The sequence below is a fragment of the Oncorhynchus masou genome, chromosome 3 (assembly GCF_036934945.1).
Source record: "Oncorhynchus masou masou isolate Uvic2021 chromosome 3, UVic_Omas_1.1, whole genome shotgun sequence".
Taxonomy (NCBI): domain Eukaryota; kingdom Metazoa; phylum Chordata; class Actinopteri; order Salmoniformes; family Salmonidae; genus Oncorhynchus; species Oncorhynchus masou.
Window position 1 is genome coordinate 22,028,109 of NC_088214.1, and position 24,976 is coordinate 22,053,084.

At 43.3% G+C, this 24,976-nt stretch overlaps 1 pseudogene; it reads left to right on the forward strand.

The window, feature by feature from the left end:
• Positions 1-3,804: 3,804 nt before the first annotated feature.
• Positions 3,805-19,016, forward strand: LOC135507894 (myosin light chain kinase 2, skeletal/cardiac muscle-like; annotated as a pseudogene).
• Positions 19,017-24,976: the final 5,960 nt, after the last annotated feature.

Sequence of the window (24,976 nt, forward strand, 5' to 3'; positions counted from 1 at the left end):
GACCGTGCAGGCGCACTGGAGATCTTGAGCACAGGGCTGGCCCAGGACGTGCCTGGTTAGGAATGCTCCAGGAGCCCTGCCAGTGCGGTGAGGCTGGCACCATCTTAGACTAACACGCACTGGGCTATGCAGGTGACCCAGGTGCCATCAAATGCGACACGCTCCTCGGGGTGCCATGCTTAAAGCACCAACACAGCAACGCATTTCTCTCTCCTGGAGATTTCCCCAGATGCTTCACAGTCTCTGCTTCATCCAACACCGGCTCTGGTGCCCACTCCTTGGCACCGCCGACAGGAGCTGGTACTCCTGACTCTGCACCGGGCTATGCACCGGCACTGGGGCTGACCGTGGGCTTCCATCAGCATAACACGGTGCCTTCATACCGCGCCTCTCTCTCGCCTCCAGTTCTTCCGGGGCACAGGATTCTCCAGGCTGTTCCCAGGGTCCTTCTCCTCAAGGATCTCGCTCCCAAGTCCATTTCTCCACCCAATACAGCCTCTTTTGCTGGGCTGACTTCTCCTGCTGTTGCTTCCATGCCACTGCCTCTGTTGATTCTCCTGATTCCAGCGCCTCTCTGCCTTTTCCGCCTCCAGTTCTTCCTTGGGGCGGCGATATTCTCCAGGCATTGCCCAGGGTCCTTCTCCGTCCAATTTCCTCCCAGTCCAGAATTCCAGTCCTCCTCCTGCTGCCGCTGTTGCTTCTCCTGCTGCTCCTGCCTGTTGACACGCCGCTTGGTCCTGTTGTGGTGGGTGATTCTGTAATGGCTTTCTAGGTGTGAAGGAGAGTCGGACCAAAATGCGGCGTGTAGATTGCGATCCATGTTTTTAAACTGAAGACAACTAAACTAAATACATAATACAAAAACAATAAAGTGGAAAACCGAAACAGCCTAATACTGGTGCAAATAAACACAGAACAAGGACATCAGGACACTAAGGACAATCACCCACAAAACACTCAAAGAATATGGCTGCCTAAATATGGTTCCCAATCAGAGACAACGATAAACACCTGCCTCTGATTGAGAACCACTTCAGACAGCCATAGACTTAACTAGAACACCCCACTAAGCTACAATCCCGATACAAACACACCACATACAAAAACCCATGCCACACCCTGGCCTGACCAAATAAATGAAGATAAACACAAAATACTTCGACCAGGGCGTGACAATTTTTTATAATTAAATAAACACTCTCTGACCCTGATTTAGCCCAGTGCAGTAGAAGGTTAAATTAATGTATTATAGTTTATGACAGTTTGTCCCAGACGGACCACTTCATCAAGCACGTTTGGATAGGTTTACAGGGTACACTGTTGAGGGGTCCAATTACCAGGCCCTATGTTTAAATGTATCCTTAACTGTCTTAACTCTGTATGAGTAGGCTAAGTGTGTGTGATGGTGTGGGAAGGATCTGACTTGATGTGTTAGTCAGAGGAGAGACACAGTATTATCATGGCTGTTACCCTTCTCCTATTTAAGCACAGAGGCTAAAGACCTTAAGCTCTTTCTCAGCCAGGGGACTACAGGCTACAATCTGAACCTTTTCTTGCTCCTTCAATGGGTGGGCGCAAGTTATAGCCGTTTCGCAGCCAGCAAAGAGCTTTCCGTAGCAGTATACAGTGCATGTGGAAGGTATTCAGACCCCTTGACTTTTTCCATATTTTGTCACATTACAGCCTTATTCTAAAATGGATTAAATATATTTTTTCCCTCATCAGGTAGCCTAGTGGTTAGAGCATTGGGCCAATAACCGAAAGTATGCTGGATCAAATCCCTGAGCTGACAAGGTAAAAATCTGTCGTCTTGCCATAGAACAACGAAGTTAACCTTTAATGGTTTTCCTCCTCTTCTGATGATGAGTATGAAAGATCGGACCAATGCGCAGCGTGTTAAGTGTTCATTTTATTTTATTGGAACAGAAACACTAAACAAAATAACAAAGAGAGTGAAACGAAAACAAACCAGTCCTGTAAGGTGCAGCAACACAAAACAGAAAACAACTACCCTCAACCCATAGTGGGAAAACAGGCTGTGTAAGTATGGTTCTCAATCAGAGACAACGATTGACAGCTGCCTCTGATTGGGAACCATTCCAGGCCAAAACCAGAAATACAAAACATAGAACAAAAACATAGAATGCCCACCCCAACTCACGCCCTGACCAAACTAAAATAGAGACATAAAAAAGGAACTAAGGTCAGGACGTGACATAACCCACTGTTACCCCGTAGGCCGTCATTGTAAATAAGAATGTGTTCTTAACTAACTTGCCTAGTTAAATACAAGTTAAATATATATATTTTTAAATCAATCTATACACAATAACGTTTTGTAATTTTTGCAAATGTATATTTTCTTGTAACCTTATTTACATAAGTATTCAGACCCTTTGCTATGAGACTTGAAATTGAGCTCAGGTGCATCCTGTTTCCATTGATCATCCTTGAGAGCACACAGCCAAGACAACACAGGAGTGGCTACGGGACAAGTCTCTGAATGTCCTTGATTGGCAAAGCCAGAGCCCGGACTTGAACCCGATCGAAAATCTCTGGAGAAACCTGAAATAGCTGTGGAGAGACGCTCCCCATCCAAGCTGATAGAGCTTGAGAGGATCTGCAGAGAATGGGAGAAACTCTCCAAATACAGGTGTGCCAGTCTTGTAGCGTCATACCCAAGAAGGCTAGAGGCCGTAATCGCTGCCAAAGGTGCTTCAACAAATCTCAAGTTATTAATTTTTTATGCATTTGCAAAAATGCATGCAAACTGTTTTTGCTTTGTTATTATGGGGTATTGTGTGTAGATTGATTAAGGAACTTTAAAAAAAGTCAATTTTAGAATAAGGATAAATGTAATAAAATGTGAAAAAGTTAAGGGGTCTGAATACTTTCCGAATGCACTGTACGACTGTCTTACATACTGAGACTCAATACTCACATGCAGTTATTTCCCTGATGTTATCACAATCATTATTTTTCCAGCCACTCGTAAACACTGCGAAGCTGTTAATTACTATGCCAGTCATTAATAAGGATCTAATTTAAAAAGTTCCTTTTTTGCAAACACAGCTGTTCTGTGAGAGTGGCACTTTTGACATGATTGTTGGATATTTTGAGTTGACTTAAAAATGTCCCTGACCGCTTATAAATAAAACAGGTCAGTGACCCCCTCTCCATCTGTGAGCACCTGTTCAGGCTAATCATGGTGAAACAACCAAGTGAGACTTAAAAGTCTATAACCATTTACATGCAAATAAAGTAAAAAACGAAACAAAGTGTCTAGCGTCGTCCCAGACAACTTTCCACTCTGCCTCAGAGAGAGGAACTGTGTACACTGGCCATTTTGACACTTGGCAGGTGGGCCAGAGACTGGCTACGGTGGTGGGCTTAACATTTAAAGGCGCTCAGATGTCTGACAGCCCCTCCAGAGCCAAACTGCTGCCCCTCACGGCCTCTCACAGCCCCCCGCCCCCCTGGCCGGTCCCCTGCTGACGTCGGCTGTGCCGTTTACATTTATGTAGACAGGCTTATTCCATTCTTAATACCACCTACAGTAAGGAGAAGAGCAGAGGTGTCAAGCAGTAGGTGAGAGACAGGGACAATCTCACGACCGGATGACTGTTAAGTCAGTACTCTGAAGGTGTTTCCACAGGTTACACTGACAGTTACTGGCTGTATTTTTCTGTTTTCACTCTTTGTGGATTTGAATTTAATTAGTTTGATTTTCTTCATTTTTGTTGTTGATAAATTAGCATTTTATTCACTTCATTAAATCAGCTTGTCTGTACAGTTGAAGAGGAGCACATAGGGATAAGGCTGGCTACGTTTTTCAAAAAAGTCCCGTCTGTCACTCGGACGTTGGTCATCAACCTTTCTGTGACCCTTTTTCTGTCTCGATTGGGTGTCCTAACGTGATTCGGTCATGAGTTCAAAGATAGTGAACTCTAACTCAACCCCTGGAAAGCCAAGCACGATGGATAACCTAACTGACTGCACTGGTGCCGGCTTGGACCTCATTCAGAATCGCATTGAGTCTCTGAGCAGTAAGATGGACAGGCTCATCAACATCCAGGAGAAGGTCCTCAATCGGCTGGACGGAATAACCCAGGACATCGATGGTATCGAAAGGGACGTGGAAACTCTGAAGGTGGACAACGAGGAGATCCATATACCTGCAAGAGCCCTAACTCTTCCCCTGGCTCAAACCCAGGGTACAGGTGTGGTGGGCGAGGTGAGAGAGATGTGTCATGAGATGAGCTCCATCATGACAGTGCTGGACCAGCGCTCGGAGAAGCAGGCTGAGAAGCTGGACGGGATGGAGAATCTGGTCCTCAGCATCCAGCAGGTCATCAGATTCATCGGGGAGACGGTGAAGAGCTCCCGGGTTATGGAGATGATGTTTATGCGTCCTGCAGCACACAAGGCCCCCAAGTCCAAAGACAGTAAGGGCAAGGTGGACGTTAAGAGGCAGTCGTCTGCAGAAAAGAGTGAGAGCTCAGTTACTAAGAAGACTGACAAGGTGAGACTGGAAGCTCAAACTGCACTAACCAAAGAGGTGTGTTTGTGCAGGTCTATGTAGACTGTATTAAGGGTTCTTTATTAAGGCACTTTATGAACTGTTTACTTAACAAAACTCTGGATTATGTTCATGTGAATTTAATTTGTGTTGACATGATTGAACTTGTGTTCAGGTGTTCATTTAGAAAGGATTGATGTTATGGATGTTTTGATGGGCAACGTAGGTTAGATGAATTGCTGGGTTCACTGTTTCCTCATGCTCCTGCAAATTACATGTCCTTCAAAAATGTGCACATTGTATTCAGGCTCGGAGACAAGGTGCTACATGTTTCCATGTTTGGTTTTTGATTTGGTTTAGTTTTATGATGTTGGCACTGCAGAGGAAAATGATCAGAGCAGCAAAGCTGGCTAGTCAAGTGGAGATCTGTTTCCTAAGGAAGGATTGTGGCTTGGCTCATGCTGTTTTTCCTCATGAAGTGGTGGAAGATGTGTCAAAGCAATATGACTTTGGGACATAGCGATCTCCACTGCTTGTATAGTGCCATGCAGAGCATGCCATATTGTATGGAAGGAGCCAAAGCCTTGACACTTATACCCAGTGTTGGAATTGGTGGGGAACATTCCACCACCTCACAATTAAGTACAGTGGTATATGAAAAACAACATCTGTTTACAATGCCCAACCAAATTTGCCCCCACCTTTCACCACCTACAGTAATACACTTATTGCTCTGCTCATACTGTACATTAGCCTACATTCTACATTCGTCCTTGGCCGATAATGTGGCCACCGGCATCTGGGGTGCTGAGTGTAATGACTCCCCCCTCTCTCTTTCTCTCGGTCACTCTCTCTATCTCTCTCTCTTGTTTTCTGTATATCTTTCTCTCTATTGCGGTATTTCTCTTTCACCCTCTCAGTCCTGTAATGGCATGTTGAGAGGTCCCAGCGTGGATATACTCTAGACGTACTATGGTTTCAGTGATGTGTGTTGATATCTGTTACCTATATATGCATTACAATTCAGAGCATCCCCCATGTACATTGTTTCAGATAAAGCTATTCATAACTCTTTATTAGAAATCCAGTCATGGCAACAGTGTCAAACAGCCATTGATTTAAAGGGTCTAGTAAATGATTGTTCTTCACACTGTGTGCTACATTTGAGGCTGGCACAGAGGCTGGCACAGAGGCTGGCACTGCTTCAGATGTGAGTGGCACAGAGGCTGGCACAGAGGCTGGAACAGAGGTTGGCACTGCTTCAGATGTGAGTGGCACAAAATAAGCAGGAGATGATTGACCTGTATAGGACAGTGTGTTTTTAATGGTGGAGTGTTTGTACCCTGTAGATGCTTTATTCAGGTGATCGGTCTTACTTGGGATGGAAGGTTGGGCCAGTAAAATAAAATATCTTAATTTGAACAGTGTCTTGTAGCAGTTAAATAATCCTGCAGCAACAGGAATGTCAATTATTATGTGGATTATAATTCAAGGACATTTTTGTAGGGGTTGAGTCTGAAATTCTAAAGTGGAAATGAAAAATGTTTTAAGCCTAGTTAAACCTTGCATGTACTATACATTTGCATTTCCTGCTAGGCAGGAAAGTTCTCTGTGACGACAGAGTGATCAAATTAAGATATTACATCTGTATGTACTAGCAAGCATGTGAAACTAGTTAACGACTCAGTGATCTTAGGGAAGTAACTCGAAGCATTTGGTACTGGACTGATTAGGTTACAGAAAGAGAAGAATTTGAATCATAATGTCAACTGTCCAGTGCACTGGGTTAAGTAGTCCAAGCACAATGAGTAGCAATGTTTTTGTTGTAGAAGGTTAACTTAAACCCAAATCCTCTAGGCTTAAGTCCCAGTCACTTCCTTCCCACTTCAACAAGCACTTCAAGTTGTTGATTCAATGTGATCAGCAGTAACACACTGAGAGTGGTCTTAGACAGAGACACTGAAGGTCAATGGCTAGTACTGTCTGTTATTAAAGCCTTAAGCGGGACTTATAGGTACCTCAGAGCCAGTTATCATCCCATTCCATTACTGGCATGAGGGTGGATGCCAGATTGGTATCTGTTTTCATGCCCAGGGTCTATTACCTGCAAGCAGAGACCAAGTCATTTAGATGGTGAATGAGATACATTGTAGTGTAAAAGTTTCCACATGTCATGGTGTATAGTAGTGTAGAGTATGTGTACAAGGAAATTAGGAAAGCGGTCCCGTAAATAGGTACTGGTGCAGTATCTGATAATTGCAATGTATTCAGACCCTTATTCGGTGAGTTAAGGGTCTTTCCATTTCAACACAGTTCTAGCACAAAACCTCGAACTACGATACAGACTTGACATTTTCAGCTTGACTTGAGGTTAGAACTCAAACAGCAACTAAGTGGTCATATAAGTCCACACGTAAGGGCATACATACCTCTGTCTATTGGCTACTGTATGACTCAGATCACCAGGAATTCTCGTTGTCGTCAGAGCTCTCGCCAGGCGGTGGCTACAGCCTCCGGCCGTCTCCATTCACCTCTAAGGTGTGAGATGACTGTCTACCGCAGACATTTGTCAATGTGGTCCCCCCCACACACACCACACAAACCACACACATATCAAACCACACACATATCGTACCACTGTGGAAATCCCCATTCTCAAAATATCTCCTCTGCCTTACTACTGATCAGTGCTTACCTCACAACCAACAACACGGCTTGAGACATTTTGTTAAGACGTTGACCTGCTCATTAAAGGACTGGAGTGTTTACTATAGTACTGGGTAGCCCCTCGGGTTTGAAGTCTGTTTGAGAAGACTTGTTTGGTTGGTTGCGGGCAATTTCTCCGCTTAGGGTCAGTATTGCATTCCATCGCTCACGGTGACAAGTGATTAACCATAAATTCACAGCCTTGCACATATGTACCAACCTATCTACACATCTGCTGTGGACAGTCAACATCATGCTTTGACTGAAACAAGTTTGGCTTTGTAGTTTGTATTAATACAGTACCAGGATGCTAACTTGAATAAAACAACTGATCAGGCTAGGCTATATGTTTTGACGGTTACATTCATGTTCATTTCATCTTTAACATCACATCACATTCAGTCATTCATTTGATTCATTTCACATATTGTAACACGTGTTTTCATTTTTCATACTGTCAAATGTTCATGTTCATTTGTAACCTACCTCTCTCACTACCACTCCCCTTCCCCCTTACCCCCTCTAACAGTGTCATAATCCATCTCATGTTGCATACCATTCACCATTGTCCAACTAGCATTGCCATGTTGTCTGTCTCCTTAACAGAAAACTACCTCTACTAAAGCCACTAAAGGGACTCAAGGGATGATAACCACTAAATGTGAACCCAAACCTAGTAGACCGGAGGCCACTCACAGTCACAAGACAACAAAGCTCCACGGACCAAAGCATTTTCTCACAATCCGCAAACTCTGCGGAAACTTAGTACGTGTAAACTTGCTCACAGAAAACATGTTTATCATGAAGTTTCTGTGCAGTGAATATTGTAATTACATAGTGGTAGCGGTTTCAGGGAAATATACATGTTTTACCTCGTTTTGAAGAATGTTGAAATGTAAACCAAATGCAGAAAGTGATGACCTTATCTTTCGTTCTTCCCTTCCTTTAGTCAAAAGATCACAAGGGGAAGGATGGGAAGGAGAAGCCCAGTCTGAGCACAACAGGTCTGAAAACACAGAAGAAGAAGCCCCCAGATACAGCAGGTGTTCACAGTACATTCAAATGTGTCAACAATAGCTCACAGCCGTACAACACACACACAGTGACCTTTACCAGTCAAAACAAACTAACTCACACACAGCAGCACTCACAACATGTAACATGTGAGATGTAAACAACATGTGTTATGAAAGCTTAGAGAGCGGGAGAAGAAAATAGACTTCCTTGAATGATACTATCTTGGAGCCACACAAAAGATAACCAACTGGCTAGTCACAGCAGTCTTCCTGTCAGATGTAAACAACAGTATTGCGCTAACAAGTACATCATGAAACCAAAACATCAAAGAGAATAAAAAGATCAGACTGACACTTCAGACAACCACCTGCCATCATCTTAGGAGGATACTGGGAGTGTGTTGACATTCTGAGATATTGTGCAATCATCTGATTATAGTTACTAAAGTGAAACTCATGCAGTTGGTTGAATTAATTATAACTGTATCCCCTTGGCCATTCTGTTTGCTCCAATGCAGACACCATCTCCCTGAGGAAGCAGGCGTTGCTGCTAAAGGAGGTTCAGAAGCTCAACAGGGAGAATGCAGAGAGATCATCATCAGGTCACCAGCACCAGCTTACCCCTGATGGCGTCTTGGACCTGGAGGCTGGATCTGGAAGGGCCTCAGAGGGGTTGGGGTCATCACAGACTGGGTCCCTCAGCCCGAACCTGCTGGACTTGATCCTCGAGGGCCCCAAGGCCCCCGTGACCGAAGAGGAGTCATTGTCTGAGGAGGAGAGGGAGGCAGCAGGAGATGGACTAAAAGTGGAGGAGAGGAAGGAGGAAGAGGAGGTCATAAAGAAGCAAGAGAAGGAAGACCACCTTAGTGAATCGAAGTTCAAGGAAGAGGAGCGAGAGGAAGAGCTGTTGAAAATCACAGAGCAGCATGAGGAGGTTAGAGGAGCAGAGGAGAGAGAGGGGAACAAAAAGAGGAGGACAGTGCAGGCCCATCAGAAGCTGCTGATATGTCAGTGAAGGATCTCCCTCCTCTCCCGCCCTCCCCTGAAGCTCCAGGAGAGACTGCCTCTATTCCAGAGAGGTAGAGTATCCCCTCTACCCTCCTCAATCCCTTCCTATTTATTTGATTTGATGTATTTCTTTGTTTCGTTCTCTGTCTCTCCCTCTCTGTCCCTCTCATTCTCTCTCTTTATTTCTCTCTCTACTTCAGTACCATTCACTCTGTGATCCCTGTCTTTCAAATACACACACTAATTTCTAAAATAAACTCAGCAAAAAAGAAACATTCCTTTTTCAGGACCATGTCTTTCAAAGATAATTCGTAAAAATCCAAATAACTTCACAGATCTTCATTGTAAAGGGTATAAACAGTGTTTGCCATGCTTGTTCAATGAACCATAAACAATTAATGAACACACACCTGTGGAGGCACTCACAGCTTACAGACGGTAGGCAATTAAGGTCACAGTTTGAAAACTTAGGACACTAAAGAGGCCTTTCTACTGACTCTACTGACCAAAAGAAAGATGCTCAGTGTCCTTGCTCATCTGTATGAACTTGCCTTATGCATGCTGCAAGGAGGCATGAGGACTGCAGATGTGGCCAGGGCAATAAATTGCAATGTCCATACTGTGAGACACCTAAGACAGCGCTACAGGGAGACAGGATGGACAGCTGATCATTCTCGCAGTGGCAGACCACGTGTAACAGCACCTGTACAGGATCGGTACATCCGAACATCACACCTGCGGGACATTTACAGGATGGCAACAACAACTGCCCGAGTTACACCAGGAACACACAATTCCTCCATCAGTGCTCAGACTGTCCACAATAGGCTGAGACAGGCTGGACTGAGGGCTTGTAGGCTTTTTGTAAGGCAGGTCCTCACCTGACATCAGTGCCTATGGGCACAAACCCACCATCGCTGGACCAGACAGGACTGGCAAAAAGTGCTCTCCATTGACGAGTCGCGGTTTTGTCTCACCAGGGGTGATGGTCGGATTCGCTTTTATCATCAAAGGAATGAGCGTTACACCGAGGCCTGTACTCTGGAGTGGGATCAATTTGGAGGTGGAGGGTCCGTCATGGTCTGGGGCGGTGTGTCACAGCATCATCAGACTGAGCTTGTTGTTTTGCAGGCAATCTCAACGCTGTGCATTACAGGGTCCTCCTCTCTCATGTGGTACCCTTCCTGCAGGCTCCTCCTGACATGACCCTCCAGCATGACAATGCCACCAGCCATACTGCTCGTTTTGTGCATGATTTCCTGCAAGACAGGAATGTCAGTGTTCTGCCATGGCCAGCAAAGAGCCCAGATCTCAATCCCATTGAGCATATCTGGGACCTGTTGGATCGGAGGGTGAGGGCTGGGGCCTGGCCCCAGAAATGTCTGGGAACTTGCAGGTGCCTTGGTGGAAGAGTGGGGTAACATCCCACAGAACTGGCAAATCTGGTGCAGTCCATGAGGAGGAGATGCACTGCAGTACTTAATGCAGTTGGTGGCCACACCAGATACTGACTGTTACTTTTGATTTTGACCCCCCCCTTTGTTCAGGGACACATTATACAATTTCTGTTAGTCACATGTCTGTGGACCTTGTTCAGTTTATGTCTCAGTGGTTGAATCTTGTTATGTTCATACAAATATTTACACATTTTACACACAGTTTGCTGAAAATAAACGCAGTTGACAGTGAGAGGACATTTATTTTTTTGCTGAGTTTATGTTTGTCTATTCCAGTTGTGACGTCCACAACAGAAGTGCCTCCTCTCAGTCTCTGGAAGCTGCAGAACAGGACCAGATTGAAGAGTGCAGCACCAGCTGTAAGCGTCGCGTGGCGGAGGAAGACCTGGGAGTGGAGGACCACAAGAAGAGTCGGGTGGAGGGAGGAGCAGGAGAGGAATATGTGGAGGGGGAGAAGGAGCAGGGGGAGAGGCAGGAGGAGGAAGAGGAAGGAGAAAGACCCGAGGATGAGGATGAGGGATGGGGCATCTTCAAGGCAGACGGGGTGGATATCCGTGTGGAACTGAAGGAGAGGATGGGAAAAGAGAAGAAGCTGGATCAGTCTACAGAAGTCAGGCAGTCTACTGGGGAACAGTTCTTCATTGGTGAGGACCAGCATTTTTATGGGGCACTGTGGCTTTAAGTCTGGGGGAAAGGTGATAAGTACTGAGGGAGGAACTTGAAATGCGCACACTCAACTCAACGATTCCATAAATCACACATTAATCTCAGTGGAAAACTGGAGTTACGCAAACGAATATTAGAAGTCCAATAGATTTTTGATATTGTGGCTATTCTTTCTCTTTTTGTAGAAAATATTCATAATCATATTGAATTATGGTATAAAAAAGCATGCTTCCTCAGAGTAACAAAGTACAAGAGTACTGTAGTCTGCATAACCAACATTGTATCTCCTTTCTCATGTTTACCACAGTGTGTTAGTTAGCACAGGATGATAACTTGATTATGAGGTACCATTAATAGAGCCGCATGCTACCTGATTAACAATACAGCTTCTATTTCCCCTCCATGCTACTGTTTGCCAGGGCTCACTTGAAAAATAGATGTCAATCTCTATGTGACTTCCATGGTTAAATGGTTAAAAATGAAATCATTTTGTATCATATCTCCTTTAAGATAAAAGCTCTCCTCCTCCGGCTCCATTCAACCATCGGATGGTGTCAGCCAAACCGAACCAGATCAGCAACTTCTACACCATCAACAGAGCAGAGGTTCTCGGAGGGTAAGTGTACCTATCCTGTTCCTAGCGATACATAATGATTTGAACCACAAGGTAAAATTTGAAATGACTTTTCAACTGTTTAACTTCAAATTCAAGAATAATTGTATCCATCCGCTGTGACCATTGTGAGGTTCCAAAGAGTAACATAAAATAGTGCCTGCTTAGGCCGATCGCTCCCCAGAGAGCACAGGCCATCAACGACTCCTCTCCATCGAGCTCTTTCCTGCATTGTACTGAGTTATTATAAATTTGTCAATTATTAGTTGATTCTCCATTGTCTTTTGGAACCAAACTCATGGAACAAATTCTATCTCACCTAAATCATAGACAGAGAGGAACAGAGGTCCTCAACAATGTTGAGTTGTGTAACCCTCCCCTCCTCTCCTCTCCTCTCTTCTCCTCTCCCCTGGTTCATAACTCCAGAGTCAGGGCAGTTATTTTTACTGAAGGCCTTTGGGGTATGTGAAACCATACCCCCACTGCCAGCTGTGAGCTAATCTCTAAGTGTTAATCTACATTTTCAAAGAGAGGACCCCTACTCTCATTTAATGAAATAAAGGAGAAATGAACAATACCTTCACAAAATGATATTACTTTCTTGTATTGGAGGAGAACTAAGGACATACTGATGAAATAGTTTTGATAGTTCAAGTAGTTCATCTTCTGACTGTGCAATCCCCCTCCATTCAGGGGACATATTACCTGGATGAGTAACATTATAGGATTTGTGACTTACAGGTGATCGTTGTGCCAACTCTTAGTCAGAGGGAGAGGGAGTAAGGTTACGTTATAAAAAAGAAAACGAGTCAGAAACTGAAGACACCTTACTTATTTTTCCGTCTCTCTCTTTAGAGGTCGTTTTGGCCAGGTGCACAAATGCATGGAAAACTCCTCGGGTCTCACCCTGGCTGCCAAGATCATCAAAGCCCGGAGTCAGAAAGAGAAGGTACTAATTCTTAATGAGTAAATGTACTTGGAATATAAACTGAATAAACTACACTTGTTAAGGTTTAAAAATGTATCTTCAAAGGTTTTGCATGCATATAAAAAACCTCTACACACCTTGCAGCTTCCTTGAGAAATTAAATTATTTTGAAATACTTTTTGAGTATTAATTTCTTTTGTTGAAAATGTGGAATTAGACATCTGAACATAACACTCTAAAAACCTTTTCACTCTAAAGAAGTGGCTGGACGGGGAACATGTTTCTTCCTCATTTTCTGATAAATTTTAAATTTGACACAGAATAGAAGAGCCGTACACTGCTTGCTAGCTGCAAGCGAACATCTGACACCTCTCATTGTGTGGTTGGTGTGTGTTTGGCATGTAGGAGGTGGTGAAGAATGAGATCACGGTCATGAACCAGCTGGACCACGCCAACCTGATCCAGCTCTACGCCGCCTACGAGTCCAGGAACGACATCATCCTGGTGCTGGAATAGTACGTTCCCTCCACAGAACTAAATACAACATATCAGCATTATATTGTACACTATATATACAGTGCCTTGCGAAAGTATTCGGCCCCCTTGAACTTTGCGACCTTTTGCCACATTTCAGGCGTCAAACATAAAGATGTAAAACTGTATTTTTTTGTGAAGAATCAACAACAAGTGGGACACAATCATGAAGTGGAACGACATTTATTGGATATTTCAAACTTTTTTAACAAATCAAAAACTGAAAAATTGGGCGTGCAAAATTATTCAGCCCCTTTACTTTCAGTGCAGCAAACTCTCTCCAGAAGTTCAGTGAGGATCACTGAATGATCCAATGTTGACCTAAATGACTAATGATGATAAATACAATCCACCTGTGTGTAATCAAGTCTCCGTATAAATGCACCTGCACTGTGATAATCTCAGAGGTCCGTTAAAAGCGCAGAGAGCATCATAAAGAACAAGGAACACACCAGGCAGGTCCGAGATACTGTTGTGAAGAAGTTTAAAGCCGGATTTGGATACAAAAAGATTTCCCAAGCTTTAAACATCCCAAGGAGCACTTTGCAAGCGATAATATTGAAATGGAAGGAGTATCAGACCACTGCAAATCTACCAAGACCTGGCCGTCCCTCTAAACTTTCAGCTCATACAAGGAGAAGACTGATCAGAGATGCAGCCAAGAGGCCCATGATCACTCTGGATGAACTGCAGAGATCTACAGCTGAGGTGGGAGACTCTGTCCATAGGACAACAATCAGTCGTATATTGCACAAATCTGGCCTTTATGGAAGAGTGGCAAGAAGAAAGCCATTTCTTAAAGATATCCATAAAAAGTGTCGTTTAAAGTTTGCCACAAGCCACTGGAGAGACACACCAAACATGTGGAAGAAGGTGCTCTGGTCAAATGAAACCAAAATTGAACTTTTTGGCGACAATGCAAAACTTTATGTTTGGAGTAAAAGCAACACAGCTCATCACCCTGACCACACCATCCCCACTGTCAAACATGGTGGTGGCAGCATCATGGTTTGGGCCTGCTTTTCTTCAGCAGGGACAGGGAAGATGGTTAAAATTGATGGGAAGATGGATGGAGCCAAATACAGGACCATTCTGGAAGAAAACCTGATGGAGTCTGCAAAAGACCTGAGACTGGGACGGAGATTTGTCTTCCAACAAGACAATGATCCAAAACATAAAGCAAAATCTACAATGGAATGGTTCAAAAATCAACATATCCAGGTGTTAGAATGGCCAAGTCAAAGTCCAGACCTGAATCCAATCGAGAATCTGTGGAAAGAACTGAAAACTGCTGTTCACAAATGCTCTCCATCCAACCTCACTGAGCTCGAGCTGTTTTGCAAGGAGGAATGGGAAAAAAATTCAGTCTCTCGATGTGCAAAACTGATAGAAACATACCCCAAGCGACTTACAGCTGTAATCGAAGCAAAAGGTGGCGCTACAAAGTATTAACTTAAGGGGGCTGAATAATTTTGCACACCCAATTTTTCAGTTTTTGATTTGTTAAAAAAGTTTGAAATATCCAATAAGTGTCGTTCCACTTCATGATTGTGTCCCACTTGTTGTTGATTCTTCACAAAAAAATACAGTTTTATATCTTTATGTTTGAAGCCTGAAATGTGGCAAAAGGTCACAAAGTTCAAGGGGGCCGAATACTTTCGCAAGGCACTGTACAAAAGTAAATGCCCCAATCTATAGTGCCAACTGTAAAGTTTGGTGGAGGAGGAATAATGGTCTGGGGCTAGCTAGCTGCATTTGCTAGCTCAGTAAGTGAAGCTTAAAGTGCTTGTCCTTCATTTTGGAAGAAATTGTTTTGTTCAAAACTGTTCAACTATTGTCTTTGATTCAACTACTCACCACATTTTATACACTGCAGTGCTAGCTAGCTGAAGCTTATGCTTTCAGTACTAGATGCAAGAGCTCTGATAGGCTGGAGGACGTCCTCCGGAAGTTGTCATAATTAGTGTGTAAGTCTATAGAAGGGGGTGAGAACCATTAGCCTCCTAGGTTTTCTATTGAAGTCAATGTACCCAGAAGAGGATGGAAGCTAGCTGTCCTCTGGCTACACCATGGTGCTACCCTACAGACAGCGGTTGAGGCTACTGTAGACCTTCTTGGCAAAGTAGTGTTTTAATCAGTTATTTGGTGATGTGATTATTTTTAGTATAGTTTTATCTAAAAAGGATAACTTTTTAAATGTTTTACAATTACATTTTTTATGAAATTTCACTGAGGATGATGGTCCTCTCCTTCCTCCTCTGAAGAGCCTCCACTGGTGGAAAGCCTTCCTACGAGAGTGGAGGTTGTTATAGCAGCAATGGAGGGACCAACTACATTTTAATGCCCATGATTTTGGAATGAGATGTTCGACAAGCAGGTGTTCACATACTTTTTGTAATGTAGTGTCTGTCTATGGTTCTCTGCCTCGCTGTCTGTTCATTCCCACAATGTTTTCTCAACCCTCATCTTTAAGCTTAAATTCATTTGACATCATTTTTATGCCATGATGCCACTGTAGATAGATAATACATGATAGGTCAGTGCACTGTCTTGTAGTATCTTTAAATCAATGGATTTTGAGGAAACTTGAATGAAATTAAATGACAGTGAATGTGTTCAGGAAAGTACAGCAGCATTTTGAGTCTACTGATTCAGACCATGGTACATACAGTCTTTACTTCCTAGCAATCCCAAGCTCAAGTCCTGTTTCTTGGGGAATTTGCTTCATACGTTTCTGCAGCATCCTAATGTGTTTTTGTGTGTGTGATTGTAGTGTGGATGGAGGGGAGCTCTTTGACAGGATCATCGATGAGAACTACACTCTGATGGAGCTGGACACGGTGCTGTTCATCAGGCAGATCTGTGAGGGCCTGCAGCACATGCACAAGATGTACATCCTCCATCTGGACCTCAAGGTAGACTACCACACTGTGTTTGACAGGGGCGGTGAGCAAAAAAATATATACTTATTGTTTCAGATCAGTGTTAATGTGCCAGAGGTCATTGTTTTCCATAGCCACTGATGTTATTGATAGCACATCAGATTGTACACAACAGGTAACAATTCTATATACTACTGTCTTGCTATTGTTTCACCTTTTTCAGCCAGAGAATATTCTATGTGTGAGCAGAGTCACGAATAAAATTAAGATCATCGACTTTGGACTTGCCAGAAAGTAGGTTTCATATTCACATGAATCGTCCACTTGAATTAGCATAATTGTATATCATATATGATGTATCAATGCATGCAGCATTAAACTATTGTATTTGTATTGATGGATTCCCAATAAAAATAAGCATGTATTCCCCCTAGATACAAGCCCAGAGAGAAGTTACGAATAAATTTCGGCACCCCAGAGTTCCTGGCCCCAGAAGTTGTCAACTACGACTTTGTGTCATTCAACACCGACATGTGGAGCCTGGGAGTGATTACATATATGCTGTGAGTACACATGCACACTCATTTATTTATTTAACCTTTATCTAACTAGGCAAGACAGTTATGAACAAATTCTTATTTACAACGACGGCCTCCCCTGGCCAAACCTGTAAATCCGTAAGGTGCTGGGCCAATTGTGCGTTGCCCTATGGAACTCCCATAGCATTGACGCTTCTAGCACTGAGATGCAGTGACTTTAGACCGCTGCGCCACTCAGGAGCCCAAACGTACACACACACACACACTCGCGCACACACACACACACACACACACACACACACACACACACACACACACACACACTCGCACACACACACACACACACACACACACACACACACACACACACACACACACACACACACACACACACACAATAAAGACTCTTCCTCTTCTTCCACAGGCTAAGCGGTCTGTGTCCCTTCCTAGGTGACGACGACAATGAGACTTTGAATAACATTCTGGCCTGCCAGTGGAATTTTGAAGAGGCAGAATTTACAGACATCTCAGAGGAGGCCAAAGACTTCATCTCCAAACTCCTCATCATCAATAAAAGGTATCATACCTCTGCTTGATTTCAAAATACTGTGCATTCGGAAAGTCTTCATGCCCCTTGACTTTTTCCACATTTTGTTACGTTACAGCCATATTCTAAAACAGATTAAATTGTTTTTTCCCTCATCAATCTACACACCATCATGACAAAACAAAAACATTATTATTATTTTTTTTGCTAATGTATTAAAAATTAAAAAACAGATATCACATTGAATGGAGCTGAAGGTTAGGACTAATAACAAATAATAACAAGATAACTAATGTAAAACATAGTGTGTTCGTAAAATGTATATGGGTTATGAACTTTTGTGAAGAGCATGGACATCATAAATAAATGGGAGGTTGAGGGTAGAGGAAAGACAGGGGTAAAAACAAACAAAATAGAACTATCGGAAAATAGATTGTGTCCATAAAATGAATATAGTATGTATACGCTGGAAGTAGAGGACTAAGCATTGTTGTTTATTACTTTAGTCCAATTAGAGGAGGGGTGGTCGGGTTGGAAAGTAATACACACACACGCACACGCACACACACACACAAAAGTTTGGACACACACATTGCTCAGTTTGGCGGGGCGGCCAGCTCTTGGAAGAGCCTTGGTGGTTCCAAACTTCTTCCATTTAAGAATGATGAAGGCCACTGGGTTCTTGGGGACCTTAAATGATGCAGAAATGTTTTGGTACCCTTCCCCAGATCTCTGCCTCGACACAACCCTGTCTCAGAGCTCTATGGACAATTCCTTTGACCTCATGGCTTGGTTTTTGCTCTGACATGCACTGTCAGATGCGTTTTTATATAGACGTGCCTTTCCAAATCAAGTTCAATCAATTTAATTTACCACAGGTGGACTCCAATCAAGTTGTAGAAACATCAAGGATGATCATGGAATCATGGAATTTCGGGTCTCATAGCAAAGGGTCTGAATACTTATGTAAATAAGGTGTTCTGTTTTTTCATTTTAAAACATTTGCCAAAATTTCGACAAAACCTGTTTTCACTTTGTCATTATGGGGTATTGTTTGTAGATTGATGAGGAAAACAATTATTGAATATATTTTAGAACAAGGCTGTAATGTAACAAAATGTGGAAAAAGTCAAGGGGTCTGAATACTTTCTTGAGGCACAGTATATTGCACCACGTATACTGTATATTTTGCAATAAAAATCTAAAATCTATTTTTCTTCTATGACATTTCACATCTGTTTGTATATATATCTGTGTGTTTGTGTGTGTAAACACTGTGTGTTTGTGTGTGTTTTTCTGCAGTTGGAGGATAGGTGCCTCTGAAGCGTTGAGACATCCTTGGCTCTCTGACGCAGTCCTCCATCACCGTCTTCATGAAAAGGTATAGGGCACCCACTCACTTCTTATAGACAGGATAGGATGGGATCACAGCTCTTATGTTGCTACCATATTATGAAGTGGTGTGGTTCTACTGATTGGTTTGCTCTCGTTAAGAAGTAAAAAAAAAAATTGTTATTGACTTATCTTTGTGTTTTGTTTTACAGAAGAACATGTGTAACCGCTCACGCAGATCTTCATGCGTACCCACCACAGATAGTTGAGGTATGTCTCTAACCCTTCCTTATCAAACCTCACACATTTTCTCCACTATGACACAATCCTACTGCATATTTGAACATTTGTGCAAATACCTCATATAATCAAAGGGGATGTTTTACCTAAAAGATATTGTTATATCCCACGTCAGGATTCAGCTCTCAATCTCAACAAAACAGTAATGTCTTCCTAGAGATCACCAGGTGTAGGCTTGTTTCAATATTTTCCCATGACAAGAAAGTCAGATCAGATTTAGCCCAGAAATGTTGACATTGCTGAAACTGAACTGTTTTCTATCCCTTTATGTTTTGAGCAGCATGCTGGCTTAACGGAGCCAGCGGTGGCCACTTGGACCAAGCCTGCTGTACACCTGTAGAACTACCAGAGCTTACCTGTATGAACACATTTAAACGGTTAAAACTCCGTAGGTGGAGGAGTGTGTTGTGTGTGGTAGTGCAAAACCAAGAGACAGGCAATTCAACACTCAAATAGGATTTCAAAAATAAGGCCAATAATCAAAATCAACAGCTGGCCCTTTATGGCAATAACTGAATGTAATCGTATTCTTCCCCAGTGATTTATTTTCTGCCAGGGCAGAGAGAGCTTCAAACCGTCATCATTGGGTGCTGACTGGTCCAAAGGTTAGGCGTGTCCTCCTCACTGCTCTCTCTCTCCCTCTCTGAACGCCACTGCCTCCCCATGTTCTGCCACTCTAATTGCAGCCAGCTGTTCAAGATGTGAGGCTGCAGTCAATTAAGTCTCTGTGGAGAGATGCCACACCTTGTAATGAGTTGTTTATCCACCAAGTGGGGCCAAAAGCCGGCCTTTCCCACCCTTACACCCCTCGGATGCTCACACACCGCCCATCCCTGCTTCCACTCATGGTTTGTACAGGCCAATGCCCCGATAGAGTCAACTCTTGACCAGGCATCTAATCCAAGGCCATGTAGGTACACCCCTGGACATCTAGGGGTCATACAACAAAGGTTGATGTTCGTCATCTCCATGGTTCACCCTCTTCATGGGTCTGGTTCTCGGCCACCTTCTGGGGCACACACGATAACTGGTTATTGAGAGGGGGAAGGCTCTCGCCTCCATGCGTCTGTGCCTCCTCACCAGCTTTCCCGTTCTCCTTTGAATGACATCGGCTCGCCTTTTTCCACTTGGGCCTCAGGGTTTCTGCAAAGTCTTGGGTTATTATCACAGAAATGTTCAGAAATGTTTGTTTTACCTCAGTTTTACCTCAAGCCCCTTTTCTTTCACAGGGCATTTCTTTTGGTCACCTCCAGCCCTTCTTGGAAAACCATGCTTCTTCAACATTTTCAAAATAGAGCACCCCGACAGCATGCCACCTGCCTCAGCTCTGGTCAAAGGACATTTGAAGGTCCATGCCAGGAGTTTGAGGTTTCTCCATTTCTGAACATCCCTTTTCATTGGTCATACTCAGCACCACAGTGCCATCTTGGACCTTTACCTCATGAGGTAAAGGTGGTGCTCGCTGTCCCCTGGTGGTGTACCTGATGGTAGTTGACCAGTTTCTGTGGAGATGGAAGACTCTCCCTGAGGCCCCCTGGTAACCAAGAGCTTGGCAAAGTCTTGGGTTACCATATAACCATCATCCATCTTAATGAACCTGCCCTCTGACTCCCTAGCCCACTCTCCAACACTCCACCACTCCTGGGGAGGATCAGTAACATAGTTGGTTTGTCAGGCTTACCCATGTCTTGTAGCTCTTCCATTCACGTTTGACTGGGTGAATGACTGGCAGAGCTCCACTGCCTCCTTGGCCTCTTCCTGTCTTTAAAGGGGATTCTTCTTCTCTGGCTTTGACTTTTTCCTCTGCGTCGTGTCAGAGGTTTGACCTGAGGGTGAGCCAGTTGCCTCAACCGCCCTGTTGGGTTCTTTGTCTCACTGCCTTCTGTGCAAGTGATCCACCTGCTGGCAGTTCTGTCTTCTGGGTTTTGGAAAGAAGACTCACGTCAACCATGGTTAGACACTTCAGACTTTAAACCTCTTCACTTCTGAATCACAATTCAACCTTCCTTCAGACCTCTTAACTCATAACGAAACTTCACTCACCAGAGTATTGGGCTGCTTCCCTCTTGGCTGGTAGTGCCCTTCTACGAGCTCACCCCAGTCTCCCCACCAGTTTTTGATTTTGGAGCACTGGAACTTCCCTGGTCTCTGCTGAATCCTTTGGACCGCCATCTCCCTGTCACCACTTCACCACCAGGGGACCTTGAAACCTCTTCTGGGGAAAACAAAGTGGGAGAGTCATCAGTGGAATGTATTTGGACTGACATTCTTGTTGGTGTGGTTGTCCTGGGAACCCTCTGTGTAACCATGCTCTGGTCCAGGTTTTCTTTTTCGGGGTTCCTTTAATCTTCTCTGGCCATGGGTTCTGGACATACAGGCTGTTTTCTCTTCGGTCAAAGGGCTGTCCAGTGGTGTGGGTAAACAACTCACACGAAGGAGCAAACATGTCCCCTGAAATGGAGAGTGGGATTTGATTCCACCAGAGCTCCGTCTCCCCCCTAGTCCAGGACTTGCCTCAGCATGGCTGTGTTGATGCTTTTCACGCAGTTGCACCTCAGGGCTACTTAGCCTCTCCTGCTCCTTTTTGAGCAACAAGAAGATCTGCTCCCACTTGGCCCTCGAGGCCATATTAGATGTCTCCAGCCTGTGAACGACATCCTGCATTTACTGAACCTCATTGCGTTTTCCACTTATGATTGCAATTCAGAGGCTTTACATGCCAGGGACATCTTCTCCTCCATCAATTCCACCACTCTCTGCTTGGCTTCCATCGCTGACTTCTTTGCCATCTCTTCATTCCTTTTCAATTCACGTATGAGGCTCTTCACTGCCTCCTGCTCAAGCCTTCTTGCTGCCTGCTCCTCTTCCAGACAGGCCTGCACATTGTTCCTCTTCATTGCTTCTCAATTACCTGGGCAGTTCCTGCTCGGTCTGCTTGCGCTTACTGCTTACTGCTTAAACTAGGCAAGTCAGTTAAGAACAAATTCTTTTTTACAATGACTGCCTACCCCGGCCAAACCCAGACGATGCTGGGCCAATTGTGTACCGCCCTTTGGGACTCCCAATCAAGGGCGGATGTGATACAGCATGGATTCGAACCAGGGACTCTAGTGATGCCTCTTGCATTGAGATGCAGTGCCTTAGAACGCTGCGCCACCCGGGAGCCGAGAGTTATTTATGGCCGGTGAGAAACTCAAGACTACCTTCAGAGCTCTTCAGTGCTCCCTTATGTGTGGTGCTTAGTCCCCTCCGTCGCCAACCAGCTCAAGGTTGAGGGACTTGACATCCATTCTTCTGCCAGCAGCATTTTCTCTTGTAAAAACCGACTTAAAAAACCCTGTCCTCACAGCCTACAGGGCACCATAACTTGTCTAAATGGTTGTCTCAGGTTTCACTACCACATGGGGACACTCACATTCTCCACCAGTGTAACAACTCCGTAGATGGAGGAGTGTGTCACATGTGTGGTAATGCAAAACCAAGAGACAGACAAGGCAATTCAGCACTCAAAGAGGATTTATTAAATAAATAAAGTTTTCACAGGTAGCTTGGGGAATCTTCATGTCCCAAAAGAATGTTCTCACAAAGAAACGAGGCCAATAATCAAAATCAACAACTGGGCCTTATGTCAGCAACTGAACATAAGTCACTGGGGAAGATAATCTTTTACCCCAGGGCAGAGAGAACATCAAACCTTCGGCATTGGGTGCAAACTGGTCCAATATTTGCGCTAAAACGTTGGTGTGTCCTCCTCACGGCTTTCTCTCTCCCTCTCTGAATGCCACTGCCTCCCCATGTTCTGCCGCCCTAATTGCAGCCAGCTGTACAAGATGTGCAGCTGCAGTCAATTAAGTCTCTGTGGAGAGATCCACGCCTTGTAATGGGTTGTTTAGCCACCAGATGGGGCCTAAAGCCGGCTTTTCCCACCCCTACACCCCTCGGATGCTCACAAAACCTACACCTATTGAACTACACCTGTAGAACTACCAGAGCTGTGTGATGAATGGACAATAAATGTTATCTTACTTTTACAAAGTAAAAGTATGATTCCCACAGGTTAGTGTGAAAGTGTAGAGCCCTTGAAGACTGGAGGGTGTCGTGAAAGATATTTTGCTAGATATGTGAATTTAATCTACAATGCAAGACAGTATAACAGAACACCAACACCTAACTGTCCTGATCTTGTAAATACTTTGGGGATTTTGTCAGACAAACTAGCTGAACTTTTATCCGAAGTGTGTTTGTTTCCCTGCTCATACAGTTTTACTGCTCTCTTCCTTCATGTGTGAATTCATTTTGATTCACACATCAGTTATCCACAATATATGCTTCGATGTGACTCTGATCTCTTTTTAATTTCATTTTCTGCTAATGTAAAAGGGTTCCATGCTGTGTACTGTACCCCACTTTTCCTCTGAATGTGAGTGTATTCATGCAAACCGAGGGATTTTTAATTTGACCGATAGATAGACCAATGTCATATGTTTGTTGTTTGTTTTGTGTTCTCGTGACATTTGGCGTAAATAGATAAAATATACAGATGTGTGCTTAAACCCTTTAATGCCAATCTGGAGTACTTAACACTTTTTCGGTGGCATTAGTCTGGGAAGGCATTGTTATCCTGTTTTCATTTTCTTAAAATCATTTGATCTGCTGTTTTAATTGCTGTTGATATATTCTATATTGTATTTTTGGAAAAGCTGTGCTTTCTCTAAGGAAAGAGTTGTACAAATGGAAATGGTAAAAGTAAAGTGGCAAAGTAAAAAAATGCCTCCCAGCATCAGGGTCTGCATCTAAGGGTTAAGTTCCAGAGACAGCTCGTTATGATTTCACACGCACGCACGCACACACACACACACACACACACACACACACACACACACACACACACACACACACACACACACACACACACACACACACACACACACACACACACACACATTCATAAACAAACAATTGGTGTGGTCTGTTTTCAAGCTCTAGTATGTCCACTTTATATTGTTATTTATTTAAATCGATGAATTCATCAAACTAATCATAGCATTGAAGGAAAAATACCTTGTTAGAAGTGACATGTTCCTATGTCTGTAGTCATGTCCTACATTATACTTGTTCATGTGTGTATAAAAAACAAACATTTTTACTTTAAATTAAAATAATCCAAGTCTTATAATTTTTTTTCTTTGTTTTATTTAAAAACCTTTGTTTAAGATTAAGCAGGTAATTTTTATTTGGCCTTTGTTGTTAATTTTAATTGATGAAAGCATGTTTTTGGCTTGCATGTGCTCAGTAAAACCAATATAGTACATATATGACACATGATGCATCATTATTTCAATGTGTAGCGTTGGGATTAATAATTTGCATTGTTAATATTATTGTTTGTTAATGCTTGTCTGCATGTTATCATATTGTAATCAAATAAAAACGACTTTATTACCTTCCATGAAGGTTGGCTATTGGAAAGTACACTACCTATTAGATTAAAATATTGCTAGTATTGAATGTTTTAACGTTTTTATAATTTCCTCTATGGTATATATATTTTCTCAGGTTTACAGATGTATAGACCCTGAAATTGCTTTCTCTTGTCCACTGAACATTGATCGTCATTGTTTTGAAGGTTAGAGTAGAATAGATTCTGTAAAATCTTTTCTATAAAAAACAATGTCCTTTTTCTGATCCAAGCAACAGAGTGAAAAGCATTTTGAATTCGATATGCATTTGGAAGTGTTGTCGCATTAAAAATGAAATAAATATTACAGAGAAAGGAAAAACACCTTTATTATCACAAGTGTCTTTTCATTGAAACGATCTGTAAAGCAAAACTGCGCTGTATTGGCAATGTTAAATTAGAATACATCTTTAGATCTGAGTTCTGTCACTCAGTGATGGTGGGTTCCTGAATGTAGCTCCTGTAGCTCAA